A 22813-nucleotide genomic window follows, 5' to 3' on the forward strand; every position below is an offset into this window, starting at 1 on the left:
TGCAGCTGTTACAACAAAGATACTTACGAACTATTTTTTTCATACGAGCTATTGCCGTTTTTAAATAGAATCTTTTTTCAATTCGCTAAATCACACGAAACACCAACAACACTCATCGTAAGCATCTGATCAAACACATTCCTGAATTATTTAGTATTTATTTTTAACTTGTTTTATTTTAAAAAAAATATACACCTGTTTTACATATTCTTGCCATTTTTGGCATATTGTAAGTGGATTGTAACTTCAAATTGATAATTCCTGACCTTTATAACTGTGTATCATTTCTTTTTACCTTGTTTTAAAATGTTTTAATGATTTTTGCATTTTATAGAACTTTTTTAATATATTGTGAGCATTTTAGCAAAATTTTTAAATAGGACTATCAATGCTCCTGACTTTTAAACCTGTATTTATCCTGGCATTATTCTCTCCAACTGCAGATGAGGAGGGATGCATTTGATTTTTAAATTGGTTAATTTGGGGGGAAAATGTACATTAATTTCTTTGTATGTATCAACAGTGGGAAACGGCATTTTGGGATGAATTGCAATCTTTACTGCAAGGCCTTCAGACTGATATAGAAATGACGGGAGATTTAAATGAGACGTTTGATAAATCAGACAGGCACAGTACAACATCTAAAATGGCAGAACCCTCTAAAGTACTGAAATATTTTAGGCACATTCATAATCTACAAGATGTTTGGTGGTTACTGTGTCCTGCTACCCTTTCGTATTTTTTAGTGTGCATGAATGTGTCCCACTTCTTTTACTAGTTTTTAAGGAAGATTCTGAAATATCTGATTACGAGATCATGCCAGAAAAAAAAATGATGACAATTAGTAGGAAGAAAGATACAATGTATTGACAATGTAATATGCTTTAAAGGATTAAAAGGAAAATAAATAATTTATCTATGCAAACTAATTCAACTGAACTCCTCTAAACACTATAGCCTGAAGAATTGCCGAAGCACAATGTATCACTTTGGGTGACACTAAGGGAAGAGGAACACAACACTCAAAACCACAAACCACTTATTTTCAACAGCAAAAATATGCTTGAAAATATTTGACAAAAAAAAGAAACCTTACATGCATGGAAACCAATATTTATCTGCTAGGGTAGAATGCAGCAGAGAACAGTAGGGCAGAAGGTTAGTGTAACTCTATAGTGCATCACAGAGGCCGGTCTCTTCCCCTCATTATGCAGGCTGACTTGTTCACAGTGAACTGTCCTCCAGCGATAGTCAGCTGCAATCACTGACATCAGACATGATGTTAATACTCTGATACCACTTTGGCTGATTTGGTTAATGCGTTTTCCTATTAAAACAGGAGATCTTGAGTTCAAATCCCAGTGGTGCCTCTCTTCCTGTCTTGTCTTATAGAATGTATCACTATGGATGATCACATGCGGCTTGATTTTGTTAAATGCAAGTTTTCATTTTCTTTGTAGAACAACTTGCTTTTCATGAAATTCATACAGCTTGCGAAAGATGAAACACAGATCTTGCTTATCAGTGCAAAACAAATATCACAGGCCGGCAAGAATAAAGTCTTTTTTTTTTACCAAAAGCTTGCAAATGGAGAAAAGGGTTGCACGTGAGTCTCTGGGAGCTGTTAATTGAAAGGTTAGTGGTTCGAGCCCATTTCTCATTATTCTACTTAATTGGATTTCTTAGTAAAACCTTAACCCACTTGATATTTGCAGGAAATGCAGTTGTTTTGTGCGTCGAACTACAACAAGTAAACAATTGAGTACATTAGTCATTAACACTGGGAATGGCCAATAATGACCAACATTCAAGGAAATCATATTCAGCCATGGACTTTGACCTTTAAATGGCTGCCGGGAGAATTCATTTATACTCTCGTTGCACCCTTAGTTAAAATATTTAAAATTACAACACAGATTTGTTGGACAACTTGAAAAGCAAAAAAGACAGTTGGACAGCATGATTATGTTAGGACTGTACATTTCTATTTTAATATTTGTGTATATTTATCTTAATTTTAATATACATGTAACCATAAATGCTGTTCTATATATACTGTATATAAAGATTGTTGTATTTTATAATATTTTAGCAGAGGGCACAAGGGGGTCTATTATACCTTGCAAAACATCAAAGACAACTATAATAGAGGCTCATATTTTAATAAAATTTGCTTTAAAACAAAACCAAAATTTGTATGATATCATCCCTCAATATCGACGTTCAGTTGAAGGATTTGAAGAAGCAACAGCGATAGGTGAGTACATTGATTTTGGACCCATGCTTGCATCTGAATAATCTTTCCTCCTGGAAAGAATTAAAAACAGGTCTGTTTTGAGTCTCATTATGATTCTCTTCTGGATCTGAAAAAAACAGGCAAATTTGTTTCCGATGTATTTTTCAATTTTATCAGATTTTATCAGGTGAATGCAGTCGATACGTTCAAGTTTTTATATGATAACAGGACCTACACTTAGGGCTCAGTACTGATAACACTGCTGATATTGATGGAGTAGAAATAAGTGATGTATTGGCAGCTTTATCTGAGGCGAGAAGTCCTAGAACACCTACACAAATGTTAGGATTCAGAGGAAGAAATATTTTTCTACCTCACCCAATCCTATTGCATTAACGAGGCTGAAGTTGGCTGCTTATTCGCCAGCTTCGTTTCGCGTTTTTTGTTCCACCTTAAATGCTGCTGCTGTGATGTTATGCCGCCTTTCGCATGTAGATGGCTCTCTATAGTAATTTTTAAAAATACTAATCCGAGTGGATTACTGCACATATCCTCAGTAAAGGGTAATATGTAAGTAATGATTATCCAAATTGCATTTTTGTATGAAACACATTTCAGAAAATCGAAAACCAATTTTCAAAACTCACAATAACACAAACTGGCATGTCAGACAACAAGTAAATAAGACAAAGGCAAAACGTGAATTCTCAAAGTCTCAAAATCTTGCATTTTGCAAGAAATATTATTATAGCAGTTTACAATGGGACATTTAGAACATGGCATATGAGAATATATGGTTAACGGAGGATGAGCAAAGGGTGATGACACTTTCTGCTTATTGCTATGATCCTCCCTCCTGATTATAAAATCGTCTCACAATTCTGCCACTGAGGTGTGAGACACAATGTAACAGACTCTAAAAAATCCTGAACTTCAGGAAATGTTGCTGTACCATTTTTAAAATATGATCCTCTGAATATGGCATGAGAGAATTCATAGGGAAAAGCTAATTGCTCTTTCTGTTGTGTTGTGATGGCCCCTGTCTAGAAAACAAAAATCTCAGAATTGTGACACAAAGGTGTGAGACACAATGTAACAAATTATGAAAATCATGAAGTATAAGAAAATTTACTGTACCATTTTTTTAATATGACCCTCTAAACATGGCATGCGAGGATTTATAGTCAACAAAATAGCACCCCTTCTGCTGAATTACTTTTTCCCTCCTTCCTTGTTACCAAAACATCTTAGTATTCTGACACTAAGGTAAGAGAGACAAAATCACTCATCACGAACATTTGTAATTACAAAACTTCACTGTTGCATTTCTGCGTTGTGACATTCTGAACATGGCATATTAAAGTAAATAGAAAACCTAGATCAGAACAGGCTAAATGTAATTCATAGTGATTTATATTTTTTTAATTCTTTCTAAATGAAAAATATGTTTTTCAGTGATTATGACTTCACTTCCAATTTCTCACTTCAGAGAAGGATAAAAAACTCAGTCATCCTCTACAGAGAAAAACCATCAACACCCCTACCACCTCCACCAATCCTAACCTTGTTTTTACTATACCCTCTGACCTTTCCCTTTCACCCCTCTGCATCCTCAGCTAACATATTTTAAAATTACAATAGACTGTATAGTATTTATGTTTAAAATTAAGGTAAATATGTCAAAATATCAAAATCCAACTGCACAGTGCTATCGTAACAATGCTTGTCAAGTTCTCAAACAAACCTGCATTTTATTTTTAAAATATTTCAGCAGAGGATTCAACTGGAGTATAAATGAAGATTCGACGATACTTTTTCTTGGGTGAATATGGTTTTCTGGGGAGTTGCAATGTTGGGCATTATTGGACATTTCCCGGTGACCCTGACACGTGTTAAACATTCGCATTTCCTGCAAATATTAAAATGGTTATGGTTTCGCTGAGAAATCCAATCGACTGAAGACAACGTTTACATCGCAAAAGAACCCCGTCCCTGGGTGGACTTGAACTACAAACTCTTCAGTTAATAGCCGAACGCGCTAACCAATTGCACCACAGACACTGACTGGCAGGTCCTTCTCTCGAATCACAAGTTTTCGGTTAAAAAAAAAAATCTCTTACCGTTTATTTTGTCAGCCGGTAATATTTCTTCTGCACTGATAACCAAGAATTGAATTTCATTTTTCGCAATCTGTGTGAATTTAATCAAAAACAAGTTTTCCAGAAAGGAAATGAACACATGCATTTAACGAAATCAAGCCCTTTGTGGTTGCCCGAAATACGTTCTGTACTACAAGATAGGAAGAAAGACACGGCTGGGATTTGAATCTCCGTTCTTTTGTTTGATAGAGAAGCGTTTTAACCAACTAAGCTACGGTGACAGGACAACCATCACCTTTTACAGCTGCTTGGACACACCGCTCTGAGACATCTGCGTTCAGTAACCGCTGAACCTGCGCTCAGAGCAAATTGCCTCTTTTACATAGCAGCCCCGACACTGAGAAACGAAGAGAACTGGCTTTTATCTGGCATTTTCATGTCCAATGCGTTTGACATCTCCCAAGGGCGACAGAGTTCTTTTGCGACACTATTTCTTCTTCTTTTTTATTTCTGTACGCTTTGATAAAAAACGAGAAATCGTGCAAGGGAAAAATGTCTTTTTTTTCATAGAGAAAACGTGCACCAGGAAATGTTCTGTTGAGAAGAAATGATTTAACATGATACGTGACCTAATTTATCGGAGCAATTGCTCAACCAGCAAGGTCTGGAGAGGTTGGAGAGTCTGGTGGATGTGATAATTATACGGTGTTGTGGAAGAAAACAGTCTTTCTTTGAATTCTCAGTCAATTGGAATTTCAATGCGAAACATAAACCCCTTGTCTGATTTAAAGATATTATATTTTAAAACTCATAAAAAATCAGAAAACACACGTTTCTCAATTTTACACGGAGCGGTGCATTACTAGTAGCGGCGCTGAGCACACTATGGGGGAATTCAGGTCATGTGAAATGCCAGCGGTTTAATCAACAACGCGTCTGATTTCGGAGCATAAGATTGTAGGTTCGACTTCTACCTGGCTCGTGTAAATTGTATTCAAGCTCCTCAGTAATAGACGTATATTATGTAATGAACCGCACCTGAAAGCAAACGTTGGGTCTGTTTCCTTTGTTTTCCAGCATGAAATAGCAAATCGTTACAAAAAGCACCTGCTAATGTTTTTTTTTTCAAATTACATTTTCAGGCTTCAGACACTTTTTAATAAAACAAAAGTGTCCGGAAACTCATTAACTTTCAGGTTTGCTTGAACCTGTATTAAAAAAAGTTATCTGAAACTTCAGGAATTCCATTATCTGATGTAGCTGTCTCTAAAGTTGGACGTGATGTTAAGCAGATGTGAACTGTGCCTTTTCTCTTAAAAAAAAAAAACAAAGTTCTTTTTTTCCCCTTCACTCCAATGCTGGAGACTGTAAGCCTGTGTGAGCTCCACACTGCGTGTCCTGTACTGCTCTATTTTGTTTAGATTATCTATGTGGTGTACAGATAGAACTCAACTGCATGGTGTGAATTCTGTGTTCAGGACCAGCAGAACCTGAAAAAGTAACAGCTGACCTCAACATGATTTGAACACGCAGCCTCCTGATCTGGCGTCAGACACGCTACCATTGGGCCATGAAGTCACAGCTGTCTGTGCCTTTGAATTCCCCAAAGGAGACAAATGAGCTTCACAAAGAAAAATCTGTGAAGAGCGCAGCTCTTCCGAAGAGAGTCTTTTCTTCCCAGACCACATTTTATTCTTCCTGCGCAGCTCTTGTGTAGGTGTTGTTCTCAATTACAGCTCCAGGAACACTGATTGTTTTTTCTATTTTTTTAAATTAAGTACCCCATGGTGCAACGGTAGCACGTCTGACTCTAAATCCCCAAGTTCAATTTCAAAGTATATCGGAGTCAACTGATACTGATCAGGTTCTGCTGCTACTGAACCCGCAGTCTTCACCTTAAAGTTCAATTCCCCAAGCCTTTTGACCTTATATGTCCATCCCTTCTCGTCAAAACTCGTATTTTCACAGGATACCCTTCAGAAATCGCAGTATAGAATGAAAAAACTCCAGTAGATCTCGGCCGCTGTTGGTGATTTTCCTTTTAAAATAAATGAATCTCTGGAAATTTTACGGAGTGTATCACTTTCACTGAGACCGAGAAGTGTTAAGCTGTACATGCGTCTTTGTGGCTCAGTTGTTAACCAAAAGGGTGGTGGTTTGAGCCCTTCCAGGGACGCTATGAGCCTTTTAATGTACACACCCTCCTCACTTCATGTCTCCACAGCGGGTCTTGTATCGCTAACAAATACAGAGCCCGTAGGAGGCAGTAAGCTTGCATATTTTTTTTCTTATAAAATATACTTTATTCCGAAAAAAACACATGTTGTGCCGGATGAGATTGTTCCTCACGTCCCACAGGCCTTTTTTTGTGAGGGACAGCAGCAGCCATATCAGGAACTGCGTCCCTCTGTCCAGTCCGGTAGGTGCCAGCCCCAGCAGAATGTACTGGTAACTGAGCACCGCACCCGTCCCCAGGAGTTGCATGGTGTTGTCCATTCTGCCCCACACCGCCTTGGCGAAGGGGCAGCTCCAGAACACGTGCTCCTGAGTCTCCTCGACGAAACACGTGTCCCGGGGGCAATGCGGGTTCCTGGTAAGCGAGTGTCTGTAGAGGACCTCTCTGGTAGCCAGTCTCTTGTGTACGGCCATCCAGTTGAGGTCCTTCAGTTCGTTGTCCAGTTCTTTAGGCTGCGTCCTTTCCCAGACTTGTCTGGGAACTTGCAGCCTTTCGTCGGCGACCAGATGCCCCCTCACCTCTTTGTACAGAGGTCTGTGGTTGGTGCAGAGCTCTGGCTGTCTCGTGGCCTCATACCTCCTGCTCCACTTGACAGCGTGGGTGTAGCACTTTGGTTGCCTCTCTGCCTTGGGCCCAGTGTTTGACCACTGGACCAAGTGCCTCATCGGGATGGAGAGCCACAGCCTGACAAAGTACTGGTACTTGTGGCCGATAGGCTCCCGCAGCGCCCGACAGAGGTTGCAGTAAAAGATGCAGTCGAGTTTCAGGGGGAAATGGGGGACATCTCGACCCCCTTCCTCGACCGGCTGACACATCCGGTTTCTCGTGATGTACTCGTACCTGCCGCCCCAGACGAAGCCGAAGATCATCCCTTGCAGCGCTCGTCTGAGTCTGGCCGGCAGCGAGTACACCACCGCCAGGTAAACAAAAGCCGGCAGGACGTCTGCTTTCAACACCATCACTTTCCCTGTGTAGGACAGCGACCGCGTTTTTCACAGACCCAGCTTGGCGTTCACCCTGGCGATCCTCTCGGTCCAGTTGTTGGTCTCGTTGTCCCGGCTCTGGAAGGAATCCCCCAGTATTCTGAGGGGCTCCGTGCAGAGCTCTTCAGGGTTTCCCCCGCGCCTCCCGGTATCTCCAGGCCGTCGATGACGGGGTCCCGTCTCACCGCCTCTGCTAAGGGCTCTGTGAAGAGAACATAGAGAATGGGTGAAAGGGGGCAGCCCTGTCGTACTCCGGATTCCTGGGGAATGAAATCCCCCAGGTTTCCGTTCACGTTCACTCTGCTGCCCACGTCAGAGTACAGAATCTGAATCCAGCGGCTGAAACTCTCTCCGAAACCGAAGCGTTCCAGCACCCTGAACAGATAGCTGTGGTTCACTCTGTCGAAGGCTTTCTCCTGGTCCAGGCTGACCACCATCATGGGCACGTTCCGGTCCTCGGCCCAGGCGATGGCGTTTCTGGTCAGCTGGAGGTTCCAGCTGACGGATCGCCCCTCCACCCCACACGTCTGGTCGCTGTGGATGATGTGGGGGAGGGCGGTTCTCAGTCTGCCGGTCAGGAGCTTGGACAGGATCTTTACGTCCACGCAGAGCATCGTGATCGGCCTCCAGTTTTGAGGTCGGCGGCGTCTCCTCCCTTGAAGAGCAGGGAGATGACGCCCTCCCTCATGGTGTCTCCGAGTTTCCCCCGGCGGAAGATCTCCTGCGCCACTTCCACCAGATCTGCCGCCAGGGTGTCCCAGAAGCAGGTGTAGAAATCCTTGGGGAGTCCGTCCGGCCCCGGCACCTTGCCATTCTCCATGGACAAGAACGCCGCCTTCAGCTCCTCGGCCGTTATCGGACCCTCCAAGTCCTCCCTCACCTCCTCCGGTACTCGTGCCTTCAGCCCCTCCAGAAAAGCATCGCCTGCCTCCACCTCCGTCTGCTTTTCTGAAAAGAGCTCCGTGTAGAAAGCGGTGGCCGCTTCTACTTTGTCGCTCTCGTCCAGCACTTCCTCTCCATCTCCCCGTCTCAGGCTGTGGATCACCCTCTTTTTCTGGGCTCCCCGGACCTGGTTGAAGAAATAGGAGGAACAGGTTTCATTATTTTCATAATGCTCCCTTTGTGCCTTGACCAGGAAAGCTTTGGCTTTCTCAGTGTGCAGTTTGCGGAGCCTCTCCTTCAGGTCCCGTGCCCGGGCTGAATTGGAGGCTCCTCCCCCGTTAGCCGAGCTGTACTCCTCCTCGAGTTGCCTCTGGAGACGTGCAGCTTCCTTCCTCTCCCTGGCCGCCTTCCGTCTGCAGTACGTCTGCGCCAGTGTTCGGGTCCTGTCCTTCACCGACTCCCACCATTCCACCACGGAGCTGAAGCCGTCTCTCAGATCAACCCAGCTCGCGTAGTCTTTCCGGAACAGTGCCCTGAAGTCGTCTTCCTCCAGTATCTCCCAGTTCAGCTTCCAGTACCCACGACCGAATGCCGGCAGGCTGGTGTTAGCCACCACCGTCAAGCGACCGTGGTCGGAATACCACGCCGGGGACACCGTCGCCGACTCCAGGGAGCAGGTCGTGTGCAGGAAGATGTAGTCCAGGCGGCTGCACACTCCCCGGGAGTTTTTCCAGGTCGTTCCGGCGTCGTTAGGGCGGCACCGTCTGAAGCCGTCTACCAGGGAGAACTGCTTGAGTAGCAACTCCAGCTCTGCCGAGCTAGCGTCGCTCCCCTTCTCCCGGTCGACGTTGAAGTCCCCGCCGAGCACCATCTGTCTGTTGGTGGTGCAGCAGCAGACCAGGTCAGCAAACACTTCCTTCCGGATAGAGGGTTCCGTCAGAGCATAGACGTTAATCGCTCTCAACTTCTGCCCCCTAAAGTCAATGTCTGCGACCAGGATCCGGCCCTGCACCACCGAGAAGGAGGAAACCAGCGTCATCTCTGGGTTTCCGAGGAGGATTCCCACTCCGGAAGAGTGGACCCCTCCTACGCTCCAGCATGATTCTCCCTTCGTCCATTCCCTGGTGAATGTCAGCTTGTCGCTTTCATCCTTCAGGTGGACCTCCTGTAAGAAACAAACTGAGAAAGACTTTGAGGCCAGATCATGAAAGACTCCCCGTCTTTTCACGGTACTCCACGGTTACATACCTCCCTAGGTACGCTGTTACCCGTTCCGCTGGTACGTAGGGATTGTATGTGCAAACCGTGATGGTCCTCTGATTCGTCTTCCTCATCGGCTCCGGCCTGTAATCAGAGAAACCAGGGTGCTTACCTTTCTCCCTGATCAGTCTCGTTGCCTTTTCGTACGATGCGTCCGTAGCCATGTAGGCCTCCATGTATCTCTCTGCCTTGTTGTCCTGGAGGCAGTAGAGATCTCCGGCCACCAACTGCAAGATCCCTCGCAGGAAGGTCATAAAGAAGGCCTTTGCAGTCGGCATCGGCTCCGTCTTCTTTGTCCAGTGGAACCGGATCAATGTCCTCTTGTCTGCCATCTCTGAGGGAGAAAAAAAAAAAAAGGAGGGAAAGAGAGAGAGCAAAGGGAGCAGCGAGGGAGCCCTGGCCTTTGTCCTTGTGGGCAAAGCCCAGCTAGGTGCAGGCGCAGGAGGAGAGAGAGAGAGGAGAGCGGAAAGTGCTTCCGGGTCTCAAGGAAGAAAGCAAGCACCGCGGGCAGGCCACGTGTACCTGCTCCCAGCCAAGAGGCCAAGGAGGCAGAGAGAGAGAGAGCGAGAGAGAGAGGGAGCGGATAGCGCTTCCGAGTCTCAAGGTGGAAAGCAAGCACCGCGAGCAGGCCACGTGTACCTGCTCCCAGCCAAGAGGCCAAGGAGGCAGAGAGAGAGAGAGCGAGAGAGAGAGGGAGCGGATAGCGCTTCCGAGTCTCAAGGTGGAAAGGAAGCACCGCGGGCAGGCCACGTGTACCTGCTCCCAGCCAAGAGGCCAAGGAGGCAGAGAGAGAGAGAGCGAGAGAGAGAGGGAGCGGATAGCGCTTCCGAGTCTCAAGGTGGAAAGGAAGCACCGCGGGCAGGCCACGTGTACCTGCTCCCAGCCAAGAGGCCAAGGAGGCAGAGAGAGAGAGAGCGAGAGAGAGAGGGAGCGGATAGCGCTTCCGAGTCTCAAGGAAAAAAGCAAGCACCGCGGGCAGGCCACCTGTACCTGCTCCCAGCCAAGAGGCCAAGGAGGCAGAGAGAGAGAGAGCGAGAGAGAGAGGGAGCGGATAGCGCTTCCGAGTCTCAAGGTGGAAAGCAAGCACCGCAAGCAGGCCACGTGTACCTACTCCCAGCCAAGAGGCCAAGGAGGCAGAGAGAGAGGGAGAGAGAGAGAGCGAGAGAGAGAGGGAGCGGATAGCGCTTCCGAGTCTCGAGGAAGAAAGCAAGCACCGCGGGCAGGCCACGTGTACCCACTTCCAGCCAAGAGGCCAAGGAGGCAGAGCAAGAGAAAGGGGGAGGGGAGAGGAGAGGAGAGAGCAGAGAGAGAGAACGTTACTGCCGGATCCCACCCAGCTCAGCTGCTGCTTGGCCTTAACCCCCTAGGCTCAACCTAGAGCGATACCAGCTCAAGCACTCTTCAGAATCTTCGATCGCCTTCTAGACCTTTGGAAAGACAAGAACTGCGGGCATGCCACTTGAACTTGATCTTAGCCAAAAGGCCGAGAAGGCATAGGTTTCTTTACGGCATTCCTGAACTCTTTGCACTAATGAGCCCGGGCCTTTTTCCCGTCTCGCCGCTACGCATATGGGTCTTTTTCCGCTCTCCTACTCCCCATGGCTAGTCCCTTTGGATGTCCGTGACAGGTGCCCCTTTGGAATAGTTTTCAGAAAATGTGAGAAAAGGAAAGTTATGTACAGTAAGCTCTCACACACAGCTCTCAAACACAGCATTAGAGATTGGAATCTGATTGTAAAAAAAAACTGCCCGTCTCCCCGGCATTTAACGTTGCTGTTGTTTTTATTTTACATATTGTTAGCATTTTAATGAATTGTTAAAAGATTTATACACAAATCGCTAAATACAAAACGTAAAAAACCCAACTGTATGCAATTGACCATTCATATTCCTGAATTTTAAATCCCTGTGTTTATCTGTGTCCAAGTGACTGGTGCAGCTATTTTGAAAGCATACCTCAAGGAGGACTTTACACGCAGTCTGGGGTATTTAGCTTGTACTGTGTGCCCTGTTTGCCTTTGTAAGCATTTGTTTAAAAAATAAGTTCACAATACGATAAAAACAGAGAAAGCACAAACTTAATAATATAACGATTCAAAATCAAAACCAAATCATATGAAGAAAAATCATATGACCAAATCATAAAGAAAAAGAGTCAATTTCCGCCTGCACTGATATCCCTTCAAATGTTTTAGAAGAACTCTTGACGTTAATAGAGTAGAAGCCTGCATTTCTTCTACTAAACGAGACTATGGGGAGTGAGTATTTTGATGTCGAACTGGGATTTAAATAAAGAGGAACACTACACTACATTGGGCTACGCGTGTGACAAAACGTTTATTTTAGACCTCTCGATAGCTCAGTTGCTAGCTCTTAAAACTGTAGAAAAAACAGCGAGTATGTCTTATGTCCCTGGTCTGAATCCAGTTTGAAGGATGGTGTTTTCTTGTTCCTTAATCAAAAAGTGAAAATTGCGAATTTGTCTTTCACTTTGACGTTCACCCGAAAGCTCAGTATACAAAGAAGTAGAGGCTCCTGTTCTGAATAATTCCGCTCTGAGACACCTGCGTTAAGTTAGCGCTGAGTCGGCTGGCTGAGCATGTTGCCTCCTTTACATTCAATAGGAGCCCCGACACTAAGAGAAACGTACAGAAATGGGTTTTATCGGGAACTTTTCATGTCCAATGCACTTGACATCTCCCACGGGCGACAAAGTTCATTTAGGACACCTTTCTTTCTTTCTTCTTTCAGCAGGAGTATAATAATGGCAACAACATGTTTGGAGTTCGGCATTTCATTTAGTCTGCGGAAACATCGTATCGGAATGAACTACCTGAGATAAAAGAGTAATTGCGGCTTCAGATTGTTTTTACAGAGCATTGCGTTGTTCTGTTCATGCTGACTACACGCTTTAGATATGTCATTTACTGCAGGCGTTGCTTTTCCAGGTTTTTCTGAAATTCCTCGCATTTGAGCCAGCACTAAAATATTTCATTCCCGTCGCTGAATACATCGTGGAAACGGTATTTGCAACGGAATGCTGTCACACATGAAACCTTTTTGTTTGTTCTGAAGTTTGAAAATGAAAATAAAACGGGGGTCACCTCATAGGCTTGAAAGAAGTCCAAGCAGCATAAAAACCCGTGAATTCTCACAAATTGCATTGTGCTGCACCTTTCTTCTGCTGCTGTTATAAATCAGCCTTAAACATTTGAATGCATACCTTACTGCTGCTAATCACATTCACATGTTTATGAAGCTTTTTTCTGTCCGTTATGTTTTTGCTAAGCAGTTTCTCCGTTTTCCTCGTACTGTGATTGTCAGCGAGCACAACAAGACTGAAACAGTGTAAAAGCAGGCAAAAAAGACAGGGTAAAACGCCTGACTGTCGGGAGTGGGATTTGAACCCCTGCCTCTATTTGGAGAGTGAAACACAAAGCTTAAAAGACACGAAGCTGTGAATTTGCTGTTTTAAACCGCTCGACTATCCTGAAAAAATGTGCGCTGATTGCACCAGTCGCATCCGATTTTCTGTAACTTTAGGATGATTGATACGACTGGACAAACACAATTTGTGGCATTTAGCATGACATGGAAAACGGTACCAGAGCATTCGGGTCCGGACTACCAGACTCAGAAACAGTTTTTACCCCCGCACTATCAAACTATTAAACTCCCAGCCTCTCTCACTCTCTCCTCACCTCTCACCTATGATCTGAACCTCACGGTGCCTTCTTTCTTACCAAAAACCCAAACACACATTGAAAATCTACCTCTACCATACATGTCAAAAGCTCACTCCCCATCATTTCTATCCCTTTATTTCATTCTTTTGATGCATGTTTTTGCACATAACCTGTTACCTTTTTGTTGTTTTGCACGCTGCCTGTTGTTTTTTGCACATCGGCTGTTGTCTCTGTCTTTCTTTTGTTATACAATTGTATTGTTGTTGTGTTTTCTTCTTTGTACTACTTATGTCCGAGAGCTTGCTAAATAGCATTTCGTTATACCATATACCTGTGTATGAGTATAATGACAATAAACTTGAACTTGAACTTTAAACTTGAACTTGAACTTGACATAGTCTTGCAGGCAGTATATTATTTTATCGTTTACTCGTTTAAAAAAACACGGTCTTCTCGTTTCTAAGTCAGATTTTTAGTGCTTTCGAACGTTACTTCCAACCTGGACTGACAGCTCACCCGATCTGTTTGTGATCAGACCATGGAGTCGGGGGCTGTACAAAGCGCACGTTCCTTCCCAATGCTGAGGCGATCATTCAGAAGTTGGGTGTGAAGAGAAACAAGCTTTGTCGACTAAAAAACAAGGCAGGATATGCAAGAATACTAATCACTGGCGACAGTTATGTTCTCTTACTATTGAGATCCCTACATTGTGAGTTTTTTTAAGACTTTGAAACTAAAGGAAAGCGGTGACAAATGAAACAGGAACGGGTGGGGTTTGAACCCACGCTCTTCGGTTTACGAGACCGACGCCTTACCACTTGGCCACCGTACCTACTTGTAAGCATGGGAATAAGGTTGTTCAAATTATTTTTTTCTGAATCTGGTTTACATCGCCAAATGTAAACCGGAGGCAGCAACAACAATAAAAGGGATACTTGTCCTTAAACTCGGACGTAATGTTCTGCAGACATGTGCACAATGTCCTGTTTTCTTGCAGTGTAGACATTTTGCTGTTCACGCTCCGCATTCATCTGCTTTGTGCGTTGTTAGTCCGCACCTGTAACATGTAATGTCAGCCGTCCCCTGTTCTTCTATTTCTCTAGCATGACTGTGTCCTGCTGCTCGGCTTTTGATTGTAAATTTTGAGCGAGCGCCCCGTTCAGTGTCACTTTGTCACTGTGGTCAGAAAGCATTCTTGATTCTGCTTGAGCTGCTTCATGAATTCTAGCGACTGTAAGAGCTCTTTCTAGTGTCAGCCCTTCCTCCTGCAGCAATTTATAGTCTCTTATGTGCACATTTTTCCACAAGTTGATCTCTTAACATGTCAGTTTCCAATACTCCAAAGTCACAAGATTTAGCCAGTTCTCTTAGTGCAGTCACAAAAGCATCAACAGATTCGTCCTGAGACTAAGTTCTCTGCCTAAATTTATGCCGTTCTAAAACCACTTTTCTCCGCGGTGTAAAGGAAGCGTCTAAGACAGCTACAGTCTTTTTCTCCAGGGAGGTTGGCAAAAATCCGCTGCACGGGAGCCCCGATACAGTGCAGTAATGTAGCACGTCTCACAGCATCCTGAGCTTCTGTAGATCCACTGGCTATTTAAAAAAAATCTGTACGACTCCATGCATATCTTGTATTCCGTATACAAATCCGGAGCTCCGAGGTTCAGTGGAAGCGGTGGAAAAAGCTGGGCATAAGCAAAGCTTCTCGGCGCGGCTGCCATATCTTCCATGGCGCTAGCTAAACGAAAAGTCCTAAAATTCAAAAGTTCGTTTCTACCAGCAAGAGAACTAAAATTTGCAGTGTTCTGCCCGCTTTGAGTCCGTCAAGCACTCATCTCTCGTTGCAATAAATGTTTTGTATCTTAATAAAAATACGTTTTTATATTATTTTAACTATTTTGTTAACTACACAGATCATGCCCTTACACCATATATTCCCGCCTTCTACTCTCTCGTTCTGTTGTCTCGCGATGTCTACTCACTATACTACATTTAGCATGACTTCTTGTTGCAGTTGAGCTCAAAACTGGAGATGATCTCCATATTCTACCGCTGTAACAAGTCCGAAACATAGGACACAGTACACACTTTTTAAGTGAAGTCAGGTTGTTAAAAAATTAAACCAGCGACCTGTCACAGAAACGTACCCCAGTCTCCCGCGCAACAAGCGGGGGTACTCAGCACTATACTAACGAGGAGCGCTTGTCTGCAGCTGAGCGTCAGCTCTGTTTACTGTCAGCAGTCATTGCCTCATTTCCAAAGACTTTTTCACCTGCTCTCAGCTTTTCAAGACAGTCATAAACGCTCAAGAAGTAATTCATGTCAGTTGGAAGTCTGTTTCTGTTGTCTCAGCTCTTGATAAAGAAAAGCCGTGCGTGGGAGACTCCCTCTCTGAAGAAGTTTGCCGTCACCCTGCGAGGGAGAAGAGCCATCAATCACCGAGGCAACCACTGAGACAGTTAACATTAAACACGTGAAATGCGAGATGTTGTGATTTTTTTCCCGCTTAAGGCTTCTATCGTTTCTACTCTAACGAGAAAGACCTCTTTATTAGAAGTGAGATTTTAACAAACGTCTCCAGGGTTAACTGCGACCTGAACGCAACGCCTAAGACCACCAGCCATCTTGCCTGTGGTACTTAGAGCAGCGCTCAATAAAAATGATCAGAACCCGAAAGCGCTTCTTATGCGGATCAGTATATTCCGATTCCACTGGTTCTGCAGAAGAAATAAGAAAAGCCAAACTCAAAGCACTGTGTTGCCATTACGGGTACTCTGCAGCTGCTTTAAGATCTACTCACACCGTGTTGCCATTAAGGCTACCTAGTTAAAAAAAAAACTTATCGTCACCTTTTTGAACGTGATTATTAGACACCCATTAAATCTCCACCGAGGTTTCTTGAGAGATCTTCAGCGAGCGAGTATTAAAAAACTACGTCGCTTCCAACCTCTGCTGTCACTGTAAACTCGGACGTGATGTTCTGCAGAGTTGCAGTGTGCCTTTCCTCTTGTATTCAAGAGTACTCACTGTGTGAGCTCCTCACTGCGTGTTCTGTACTCTACTGTGATTTAATTTATTAAGTGGAGTAGAGTGACAAGATCTACTTGAACACTTTCGGTTTGTGAAATGAAACACTAAATACACTACTGTAAATACAAGTAAATACAAGTAATGGACAAGTAATGGACATTTAAAATAACCAAGTACAGCTAGAACAGTGAAAGATTAAAGACTATTTAGAATGACATTCACAATAGACTTAAGAACAGCACATCCGCCCGAACAGGGACTTGAACCCTGGGCCCTCAGATTAAAAGTCTGATGCTCTACCGACTGAGCTATCCGGGCTCTGAAAGAAAGTCGACACTGTCGGGATCCTCGCAAGTCACGTGTCTCTTGTTCCGAAGAGCAGTCATACCTGACCCGTCTGGAATGACCACTGACAGACTTTATCATGAAGCGACGGCACCACTCCCAGTAGAATGAGTGAGAAATACAGCATGACATGGGTAGTTAAGGGGCTCCCACAATCCATCTTTCCTCACATTACTGATTTTTTTCAATAGCATTTGGACCTTTTTTCACATTCAGATTTTTTTCTCATTTAATAAAATCTTTTAATCAACAACATTAAAAAGAAAACAAATGGAACATTTTTTGGAACAATAATTAAAAAAAAAATCTTTCAATGCCTTGGTTGTATACGTGTGCACACCCTTTATAAAGGGAGTTGCAACAGTGCTGAAATGTAAAGAGCATTTCTGTAGAGAAAACAGCATTTTTTCTGCCTTGATGTTAAGCTTAGGGAGCCTGTCTTTTAGAAATTCTATTTCTTCACACCCTGCACAGCCTCCCGACAGACTAACGAATATTTTTGGGAGAAATTGGCTCACACACCGGAAGACACTAACGTTTATTTACGTTAGAGTATATGAATAACAGTTTAACCGAAAAAGTTTGTAATTGTGATTTTGTTAAAATTTAATAAATCGTCTATCATCAGTAAGTAATTTTTTTATTTCATAAACTATAAGACAATTTAGAGAGTTTATAGGTCATAAACGTCGCTTATGTTCCTTTAACTCTAGCGTTCAGGATCCAAACCCAGGTGCGGACGGTTGTGTTTCTTGAATCTCTTGTAATCATCAAAAGTCGATGTGTAGTCCTTCAGTACTTTCTCGAGTTGTGCCATGGATATTTTATACGATCAATACTTGTCATGCTCTTTTGCATTTTCCTTAACTAAATTAGTTCAAATAATTTAGGATTTAACAGAACTAAATGTTCTGTTAAAACAGCAGCGCAACTGTGCAGCACGTCGAGTGTGCCTGCATTTAATTGTGTAAACCTGGCTCTCTCTGAACACGAGCAAAGAGTTCTCACTCAACAGAAGATTGCGATGTGAGTACTGTAATATAAAGCACCTGGAGATGCCAGGGATTGAACCAGGGACCTCATACATGCGAAGCATGCACTCTACCACTGAGCTACATCCCCGATGAAAAAGTTTATGGAACAGACTTAGAGATGTGCAAGTGCTCACTGATCACACCACTCACGAAGAATGCCTGCAGTTTCCCACTTTCGCGTTTCTTCTACTACAGAGTAAATTCATAGGAATGAAAAATAAGGAAGGAAAAATAATCGCATCGAAGCTTCAAGAGGCTGGGCACAAATTAATCTGTTATTTTTGCATCCAGTTACATGGGCGACGGTGGTTGATTCCCAGACGGGGGAGTGCTTTTTTTTCTACCTCCTTACTCGACTGTCCTTCAATTCTATTTTATTTGAAACCTATTTGCATCTTTTAAGTGCTCTTGATTAAACTATGCATAGAAAAACAGCAGTACTGATGATTTAACGTAAAAGGGTGAAACAACGCCCCAACCACAGGAATGGTAACAGGAAGGATCGTGTTCTTATTTAATATGTCCTTTTGGGATGTCTTGTCAATGCACACAGGCGGTAGAGCTGAATAATTTACTTTTAGTTCTTTCTATACCAGGAAGAAAGGAGCAGACTTTAACTTTAAGAGGCAAAAATGACACCTTGTCAAAGCTAATATTTATTAAAATGACATCACAACAAAAGAGTGGAGCCTTGAGTGAATAAAGCCTTGAGTGGAGCCTTGAGCTTTCATTGGATGTCTGTGTCTCTATAACTTTGTAGGTGAGAGAGAGGATTGTGATAATTTGCGGGTGCTTCTCGGGAGTGCGTTGGTGGTACAGGCGCCTTCCAAATAATTGAGTCAGTTTTTTAATCCCAGCCAGTGCAAACCCAAATCTTTTCAAGATAATCTGTGGTCCGCTAACACATCTTTTGAAACACTACAACAGGTAACACCCCGTGTGAAACATCATGAGCATCTATTAAACCTCTCTACCTACCCGTTCCTCACAGAGACATGACGAGGGTCTAAAGGGACATTTTAGCATTCCGTACTTTCCTGTGCAGTCAGGCCAGTTCCACTTTAACTGCGCCCGACAACGGAGGTCGTTTTGAAAACTACGAGAGTAAAGGAAGAGTAAAGGATTGGAAGCTAGGGAGTTTCAGGTCTGTGTTTTTATTATAGGTTCTCAAATCTGAATACCTTTTCAAGAAGTATTTCAGAATCCCAGTCAAATCCAGTACGAATGCTGCATAGATCTGCATTGAACAATTAGTATACTGTTTGTCCGTTGAATCAAACACGCCTTATGAAGCATTTCTAAAACAGGAGAGATTGTTATGGAATGCGTCTTCCTGTAAAAATAAAATGACTTCAAGGGCACTATAAGCAGAGGTGCTCTACAGAAGAACTATAGCCAGAGATGCCAAAGAGGTCGAGATTTCACCACGTGAGAGAAAGCATCTCAGAAAACGAAGTTGCGGTCATTTCCACGCCTCATAAAACCACTAGGTCAAACAACAAGAGCTGAAGAGCCGCTGTTGAGAGTAACACGGCCGAGCGCTCTAAGGAGCTGGCTTAAACCTCCAGCCTCTTCAGGAGCATCTGTTGGAGTCACACTGCTACAGTGTATCGCCTTGTTAAGTATCCCTTTTATTGTTGTTGCTACCTCCAGGCGATGTAAACCAGATTCAGAAAAAAAATAATTTGAACAACATTATTCCCACGTTTTTTCGAAGGTGCGGTGGCCAAGTGGTAAGGCGTCAGTCTCGTAAATCGACGATCGTTTTATCAAACCCCACCCGTGCCTATTTCGAAGTCTTCAAAAAAACTTGCAATGTAGGAGTCTCAATAGTAAGAGAACATAACTATCGCCAGTGATTAGTATCCGTGCATATCCTGCCTTGTTTTTTAGTCGACAAAGCTTGTCTCTCTTCACACCCATCTTCTGAATGATCGCCTCAGCATTGGGAAGGAACGTGCGCTTGGTACAGCCCCTGACTCCATGGTCTGATCACAAACAGATCTGGTGAGCTGTCAGTCCAGGTTGGAAGTAACGTTCGAAAGCACTAAAAATCTGACTTAGGAACGAGAAGACCGTGTTTTTTTAAACGAGTAAACGATAAAATAATATACTGCCTGCAAGACTATGTCAAGTTCAAGTTCAAGTTTATTGTCATTATACTCATACGCAGGTATAAGGTATAACGAAATGCTATTTAGCTAGCTCTCGGACATAAGTAGTACAAAGAAAAAAAACACAACAACAATACAATTGTATAACAAAAGAAAGACAGAGACAACAGCCGATGCGCAAAATACAACAACAGGCAGTGTGCAAAACAACAAAAAGGTAACAGGTTATGTGCAAAAACACGCATCAAAAGAATGAAATAAAGGGATAGAAATGATGGGGAGTGAGCTTTTGACATGTATGGTAGAGGTAAATGTTCAATGTGTGTTTGGGTTTTTGGTAAGAAAGAAGCAATCAGCACACATTTTTTTCAGGACAGTCGAGCAGTTTAAAACAGCAAATTCACAACTTCGTGTCTTTTAAGCTTTGTGTTTCACTCTCCAAATAGACGCACGGGTTCAAATCCCACTCCCGACAATCAGGCGTTTTACCCTGTCTTTTTTACCTGCCTTTACACTGTTTCAGTCTTGTTGTGCTCGCTGACAATCACAGTACGAGGAAAACGGAGAAACTGCTTAGCAAAAACATAACGGACAGAAAAAAGCTTTGTAAACACGTGAATGTGATTAGCAGCAGTAAGGTATGCATTCAAATGTTTAAGGCAGATTTATAAAAGCAGCAGAAGAAAGGTGCAGCCTTTGTGAGAATTCGCGGGTTTTTATGCTGCTTGGACTTCTTTCAAGCCTATGAATTGACCACCGTTTTATTTTCATTTTCAAACTTCAGAACCGAATAACAAAAAGGTTTCATGTGTGACAGCATTCCGTTGCAAATACCGTTTCCACGATGTATTCAGCGACGGGAATGAAATGTTTTAGTGCTGGCTCAAATGCGAGGAATTTCAGAAAAACCTGGAAAAGCAACGCCTGCAGTAAATGACAAATCTAAAGTGTGTAGTCAGCATGAACAGAACAACGCAATGCTCTGTAAAAACGATCTGAAGCCGCAATTACTCTTTTATCTCGGGCAGTTCATTCCGATACGATGTTTCCGCAGAATAAATGAAATGCCGAACTCCAAACATGTTGTTGTCATTATTGTTACTCCTGCTGCTGTAGTTTTAAGCTTTAATCAGTGGGTATGTAATGTTGTAAAGGGGCTGGACTACTTTGTTCAGTCCAAATTCCACTATGTGAATTTATGCTTTTTTAATATAAGCATTAACAATACAATGCGTGCTCAAAAACCGTTACTTATAAGCTTAAGAAGCGGCAGTGTTTTGACAAAGTGTGGTATTCGAACAGAAAATGCTGAAGTGTTTAATACTTGCTTGTGAGCAGATCTCCCTCGATTTAGACAAACTCTTGTTCGGCCGATGATTTCAGATCAAAATCTGAATCAAGTGGAAAGAAAGCTGAATTACGCTGGGTACTGGGTATCACTGTTACGCCATCAGGTCATGCTAGGAGGATTGGGGGGATGAAATTGACACAGAGGGACCCAATGTGGGGGCTGAACCCACAGTTCTGAGTTTAAGAGATTCTTGCTTTATGGACTGCGCCTATATAACTCTTGTGCTCCAGCAGTAATGTTTCTGGCTGTGGATGAACATGACATAATAGACTGACAGCAGGAACACGTGGCCCACAGGCAGTGACAGTATCGCTATATTTGGTTGCAGTATATTGTGTTGAGAGCAGCAATAACTTTCCTGCAGAGATGGGAGTGCCTTTAATAAAGCTCTTTCAATCAGACAGAATAACAGGAACTGACCTAAAGTTTCGGCTGTGGATCCATCTCCACATGGGGGAAAGAGACAGTAAAATAGCGATGAAGAAACAGAAAGATTTGTGCTCGCTGCAAAGTAGGAAAGAGGTGGTCAGACACATAAAACAGCTTGGTGATAATTTGCAGCGACAGTTTTATGTTATTTAGTACACGGATTTCTCTTCATGTTCCTTAAGATGTGTAATTTGTATGTTGGTTGTATGAGAACAGTTTCTTCTCAAGTCCTGTCAATTGACAGTGGAGAGCTAGCTGGTGCACATCTTCAAGAAGACTCTCTTTAAGGCAATTACAATTTTCTCGAACAAATCTGTGTCATATATTTTTTAAATAGTTTAGCTAATGAGCAACGAGAGTATAAATGAATTCTCCCAACCTCCATTCGAAGATAAAACTCCATGTGTGAGTCTAAGTTTCCTTGAAGCTACTGATGTTCGTCATTATTGGACATTCCCGGTGATATTGACTAAGGAGCTCAATTTTGACGTGTCGTAGTTCAACATGTGCAAAACACTCGTATCCCCTGCAAATATCGGCAAGGTCAGTGATATTCTCAACAATTTGTGCCATTGCAATTCGTGCAATTCGTGCCATACTTTTTCGAAATGTATTCTGACATGCCAGGATCAGAGGGTCATATTTAAAGAAACTGGTGCATTAAAATTTCTTGTACTTCAGGATTTTGATAGTCTGTTACATTGTCTTTCACACGGCGGTGTCAGAACTGTGAGACATTTTCATAATCGGGGGGAAGGCTGTAGCAATAAGCAGAAAGTGCAATCACCTTTTCCCAGTGTAAGTCCGTGTTGTGGTGAGTTTTTAAAATTGGTTTGCGATTTTCTGAAATATATTCCATACAAAAATATAATTTGGACAGTCGCTATTTGGATATTCCCTTTCAGTGAAGATGTCTACAGTATTCCAGCCGGATTAGTACTGATTGAAGAGAGCCATCTACAGGCGAAAAGTGACATAACATCACAGCAGCACCATTTAAGGTGGAACGAAAAACACGCATAAGAAGCTGGTGAATAAGAAGCTACTGTAACTTCAGCCTCGTAGCAGACCCTGGTAGGCACGCTCAAAATAATCGTCTTTCCCAGTACTTCAGAGTCATATTTAGAT

The 22813-nt window shown here is 43.2% G+C and overlaps 3 non-coding genes across 3 annotated transcripts; all 3 read right to left on the reverse strand.

Moving 5' to 3' along the window:
• Positions 1–14142: 14142 nt before the first annotated feature.
• Positions 14143–14214, reverse strand: trnat-cgu (transfer RNA threonine (anticodon CGU)). Its single transcript has one exon. It is a non-coding gene; the product is annotated as a tRNA-Thr (tRNA).
• A 2443-nt stretch (positions 14215–16657) lies between these two features.
• trnak-uuu (transfer RNA lysine (anticodon UUU)) lies at positions 16658–16730 on the reverse strand. Its single transcript has one exon. It is a non-coding gene; the product is annotated as a tRNA-Lys (tRNA).
• Positions 16731–17807: 1077 nt separating this feature from the next.
• On the reverse strand, positions 17808–17879 carry trnaa-cgc (transfer RNA alanine (anticodon CGC)). Its single transcript has one exon. It is a non-coding gene; the product is annotated as a tRNA-Ala (tRNA).
• Positions 17880–22813: the final 4934 nt, after the last annotated feature.

Source organism: Lepisosteus oculatus, chromosome 14 (assembly GCF_040954835.1).
Source record: "Lepisosteus oculatus isolate fLepOcu1 chromosome 14, fLepOcu1.hap2, whole genome shotgun sequence".
NCBI lineage: Eukaryota > Metazoa > Chordata > Actinopteri > Semionotiformes > Lepisosteidae > Lepisosteus > Lepisosteus oculatus.